This window comes from Myxine glutinosa, unplaced genomic scaffold (assembly GCF_964187855.1).
Source record: "Myxine glutinosa unplaced genomic scaffold, kmMyxGlut1.1 SCAFFOLD_619, whole genome shotgun sequence".
Lineage (NCBI taxonomy): Eukaryota > Metazoa > Chordata > Myxini > Myxiniformes > Myxinidae > Myxine > Myxine glutinosa.
The window spans coordinates 165136-171331 of NW_027616714.1; positions in this window are offsets into that span (position 1 = coordinate 165136).

The following is a 6196-nucleotide window of genomic DNA, read 5'->3' on the forward strand; positions in this document are numbered from 1 at the left end:
CAAAAAAAGACTAGGTCCCCCTGCACCCCCCGGAGATATACTTCTAATCAGTGTTTCTAGATTGGAAAAAATGTGTAGAAAATGACTAGCTATGGCCCCAAGCTGAAAAAATGTCCCACATACCATTTTTATGCAAATTACTGCTGCCATTATCAAAAAAAGACTAGGTCCCCCTGCACCCCCCGGAGATATACTGAAACTGGCAGTGACTGGTGATTGAAATGCGGTGCCTTTTTGTGTTTCAGGTCGAGGTACGTGAACTCCCCACGATCTACAGCAACCAGGAAGAGACTGATACCAGGGTGGTTCTGTACCTCCATCATGCTGCTACCATCGGATACAAGAACGCTGTAGTCAGAACACCGGACACAGACATCCTCCTGATCCTGCTCCACCATGCCCACAACATCAAGCTGACGGTGTACCTGGATACAGGGTCAGGGAAGCATCGCCAACTTGTCAACGTCTCTGAGCTGGCAGAATCCCTGGGAGAGGACTACTGTGCCACTCTCCTGGGGTACTATGTGTTCAGCGGAGAAGACTGCACCAGTGCCTTCAAAGGGAAGGGAAAAGTCGGGCCCTTGAAAAAGCTGGAGAAGAATCCCAGGTTTCACAGGGCATTCGGTGAATTTCACAGGGTATTTAGAAAAATAAAACTTTGTGTTAACGTCTGTGTAGACGGACCTTAATATGAGTCTATTATTTCGTAAAACTGTGATTATTTTGTAAATAAAGCACTAATTAGCATACTAGTATACCATAGACACATGTAATCATGTTATGAATAGTTCTATCATGATCTATGCCCTTCAAAACATGGGTCTAGACACCTTCATTTTTCAATTATCTGCAATATTGGCTGAGATATGTCAAAAATCGTTTTTTTGATAATGGCAGCAGTAATTTGCATAAAAATGGTATGTGGGACATTGTTTCAGCTTGGGGCCATAGCTAGTCATTTTCTACACATTTTTTCCAATCTAGAAACACTGGTTAGAAGTATATCTCCGGGGGGTGCAGGGGGACCTAGTCTTTTTTTGATAATGGCAGCAGTAATTTGCATAAAAATGGTATGTGGGACATTTTTTCAGCTTGGGGCCATAGCTAGTCATTTTCTACACATTGTTTCCAATCTAGAAACACTGATTAGAAGTATATCTCCGGGGGGTGCAGGGGGACCTAGTCTTCCTACTAGACTATAGGGTTTGGGTGGGATTTTGAATGTGAGGGTTAGGGATGGGGTTGGGTTAGGGTTGGGATTTTGAATGTGAGGGTTAGGGTTGGGGTTGGGTTAGGGATGGGGTTGGGTTAGGGATGGGGTTGGGTTAGGGATGGGGTTGGGTTAGGGATGGGGTTGGGTTAGGGATGGGATTTTGAATGTGAGGGTTAGGGTTGGGGTTGGGTTAGGGATGGGATTGGGTTAGGGTTGGGATTTTGAATGTGAGGGTTAGGGATGGGTTGGGTTAGGGATGGGGTTGGGTTAGGGATGGGGTTGGGTTAGGGTTGGGATTTTGAATGTGAGGGTTAGGGTTGGGGTTGGGTTAGGGATGGGGTTGGGTTAGGGATGGGGTTGGGTTAGGGATGGGGTTGGGTTAGGGATGGGGTTGGGTTAGGGATGGGGTTGGGTTAGGGATGGGTTGGGTTAGGGATGGGGTTGGGTTAGGGATGGGGTTGGGTTAGGGTTGGGGTTGGGTTAGGGTTTGTATATTATTATGACTCACTCACACATACACACACACACAAAAGTTAAGCCCCAACTAAAAAGTTGTGGGATTCTGTGTTTGGGGTTCACAGATTTAAAAACGTATCCCCATTATACACACACAAAAGTTAAGCCCCAACTAAAAAGTTGTGGGATTCTGTGTTTGGGGTTCACAGATTTAAAAACGTATCCCCATTATACACACACAAAAGTTAAGCCCCAACTAAAAAGTTGTGGGATTCTGTGTTTGGGGTTCACAGATTTAAAAACGTATCCCCATTACATTTTATTTATTTATTATTTTCAAGGGTATTATCTGCTTACTTGTGTTTTTTGTAATTCTTGCGAGTAAAATGAACCCAAGATTTCTTCTCCATTTAAATCATATAATTTGTAGGTCCAAGGGACTGTATCCATTACATCAATGATTTTAAATAATTCACGAGTCCATTTTTGTGTATAACCTTTCTCAAAATGGCTTTTCCATTTGTATATCCTTACCATATCACCAACTTTGAACTTGGGCTTTCTCAAATTAATCTCCTTTTCATATTCTAATTTTGTAAATGTTTCTGATGGTTTTGATTTTGTTGATGAATGAACTGTATTGTTGTAATCATCTACAATATCCTGAATTAAATACACCCATTTTTGAGAACCGAGTTCTGTGAATTTTTTATATAATTTCTCTTTCAAAGTACGATTAAAACGCTCAATAACAACTGCCTTTCCTTCATTAAAGGTGCTGTATAATTTAATACCCTTCCCCTTAAGAAATTTCATGAATATTTTGTTATAGAACTCTGTTCCCTCATCAGTCCATAACTTCTTTGGTTTCCTTTTATCCCGATCAAATATTAGCTTAAAGGCTAACATTAAAGTATCACCCCTTTTATTTTTTAAAGGGACAACCCAGGCAAATCTACTCCTCAAATCAATAACGGTTAAAGCATACCTGTATCCCCTGTCATTATTCAATTCAATTAAATCAGCGGACCATATGTGGTCGGTGTATTTAGAATAAACCTTCCTTCTTTTAAACTTTGTGATTATAGGTTTGTGTAATTCTTCAGCCAAAAGCTCCTCAGTCTTGATGACATCATTAGAGCCTAATAGTTTTTTGAGGAATAACCAAGACCAAGTTTCAATTTAGCATTTATCAAATTTCTCACAATAAACCTATCAACTTTCTCTCTCAACGTTGGATTTTGTATCAAAGACAAATTATACAACATTTCGCTGTCGGCTTTATGTTTTTCAGTCAACGTAGTGGTTTTCCCATAAGCAATATCATGCTTCATACACACTTCGTCAACCCTATTTGTAGGTTTAGACCAAGGTTTAGGATTGTCAGCCTCATCTAATCTTTTATCCAAGTTTGTTCCTGGACCACAGAAAGAATACCCTGGAAGGTGTAATTCCCCTGGAATTCCAGTTGTTGTAAATTTACTTCCTGACAGAAACTTTTGTATGTCTCCTCCACTTTTAGGAGAGATGAATTGGCACTTTTTAGAGCCACACACTTGACATATTCCTTTTTGATAAACTCTATTATTTTTAGCTTTAACATAAGAGATATTTTTAGATTTAGTTTTCTTTTTACATTTGAGACAATAACTCATATTTATTTATCAGAAAAATTCCGACAGAGTATCAAAACCTTTTTGGTTTTCAACATATACATTTCAATCTTTATTTTTAAAACATAAAGAATCCTAAGGAATGCCTTCACTCTCTCCTCCATTTATTTACAAATAAAAACTAACTAAAGTCAATGACACCAACATCATCAATCACATAATCTTTTCCTTCTTCTTCTTCTTCACCACTTTCTCGTTTAAATCTCCTCCCTGAAATTGAAGACATTGACGTTGTTATTTTTGAAACCATTATCTTCATAAGAGTTGTTAATTCTTTAATTTCCTCTTCGGTGCGTTGAGATTGATTTATTTTCTGTAATACACTCAATCTTTTACGAATCTCACTGATTTCCATCTTTTTATATTTTTCCTCCCTCTCTCTTTGCTCCCTTTCCTCCCTCTCCTCCTTCTCCTTTTTCTCCCTCTCCTCCTCCTTTTTCTCCCTTTCCTCCTTCTCCTTTTTCTCTCTTTCCTCCTTCTCTTCTTTAACTCCTTCCTCATTTATCTTAGCAATTTTTGATATCAATATTTTCACAGCATTCATTCGTTCTTTATTTTCCTCTTCGGTGAGTTGAGATTGATCTTCTTGCTGTAATACATCCACTCTTTTTTGAATCGCTCTGATTTCCATCTCCCTCTCCTCCCTCTCTCTTTGTTCCCTCTCCTCCTTCTCTCTTTTCTCTCTTTCCTCCTTCTCTTCTTCAACTCCTTCCTCATCCCTTGCTACCCTTGAGTTTGAACCCCAAAGAATATTATACATATACTCATCTGGATTTTGAGATATTCTTGTATCTATAATTATTTTTCTCATAATAGGATACCAATAAGATTTGTTGACGATTTCTAAAAGAGTTTTATATTTCATAACTTTGAGAAGTTCATTTTTATTTAATATTTTAAACAAGTCTCTATTTGTGGGTTTAACAATATCAGTATAAGGCCAGTTTTTAATGACAAAATTCCCATGTATGTATATGCTCCAAATCATAAGGTATGTAATACTGAGCACCCTTTTCTTGTAGGTATCCTTGAATACAAAAATTATAATTCTCTTGTAGTCTTCTTCCTGCCATTTATGTATCAGAAATATATGTGAGATTAATATTATGACAGGTAATACCACCCCATCTTCCCACTACCAAATTGGTTTGTATTCCTTGGCTTTCTATCCTTATCTCATGACCTTCCTTCTTTGTCATGCTAACCATCGCTATACTATCATATATTTTTCTTTTCTTAAAACCATGTATTTGTTGTTTATTAATTGTACTTCCACATAAATCCTTATCCTCACCAAGTGGATAATATTCTTCTTTACGAGACTGATTCAAATCATGTAGGTCTTCTATGTTTATTGAAAAAGACCAATTATACCCTAAATCAGGCATATCGTACCCCCATTTATTAATTCGCATATTAACTATATGTCCTTCTTTATAAAATTCAATTGTAAGCAGGTAGTTAAATTCAATGAGGAAAGGTGTATGGTCAGTATAACCAGGTGTTGTGGTTGTAAATTTTACTTGTTTAACAAAACGTGCTGTTTTCTTTAAATATACTGTATATATTGTGATAAATCACTAAATCTAATTAAGTCATTCGCATCTGTAGGGTTTGGATAATTGATTAATTTATAAGTATTCTTCATATTAATATTTTTACTTACACTATATTTTTGTCGTTCAGCCTGTGCCTTTGTATAATAATTTGATAAATCAATATCCTGAGAGGATTTTCCAAAGATAGAACCATCTTTTCCAACATAAGTCATTTATATTAGATTTAAAATGATATCAGTAAAATTTTCATTATTGTTGAGTTGAAATAATACATATAAACATAATTGACCACAACATTTAGAATTAATTTCTTGAACTTGAAATGTTTGATAAACACCATTCTGTAAGAATTGTATTACTTCAACAGGTGGTGGCATACCATAACTATCAAAATAATATTTATCCTGACTATTATGAATACAAACCCAATGAGAACCATTCTGTGTGTCTAAATTCATAATAATATTCTTTGTATTCTTATTTATATGTATTAATTCATCTCTCATACAAATAACCACATTATCAATTTTTAGTGTTTTACAAAACTTAGCTAGTTCTATATTTGCCGTTGTATTCTTTCCAAATTGTTTAAACCATTTATCCATTTATTTATGAGAAAGATACAATCCATTACCCCGTTTAGTTAGTTTAACACCCGCTTGAGCGATAGAGGAAAGCATATCTCCAACCAACAATCTAGCTTTATCAGGTAGACTTTCAAGTTTTTGAGCAAAATCTACAATTACACCACTTCCACTCATTTGTTTCTCCAACTCCTTGTTATGTCTTTCCAATTCTTTTTGAGCTTTTAGTTGTGCCTTCCTTTCATTAGCAGTTTTTACCGCTGCTGAAATACCACCAGTCAATGCTCCCGCCGCACTTAAACCAGCAAACAAAGGAATTAGAAATGGGAGAAATCCTCCTCTTGACTCGTCTATTGAATATTTCTTTAACATAGGTTTCGTCATTTTAATTTTAAGTGAACTAGTATCATTTAGTGTTTTTACTTGTGTGTGTGTGAGTAAAACATCAATTCTTACAGCTCCTTTTCTTTGAATTGTATTAACATTAATAATACAAGGCTTTTGATTTTGAATACAAGATGTTAATTTATTAAGATTGATTTGATTAACATATACCCCAACCATTTATTTATGAGAAAAAACCTATGTGATATTAATCATAACACCATTATCTGTATTAATCTGTAATTCTGTTTCCTCCAAAAGCAAACAATATGCATTAACCTCTTCACTCTCCCCTCTTTCAATGTATAGAGAAGTATCCACTCGATT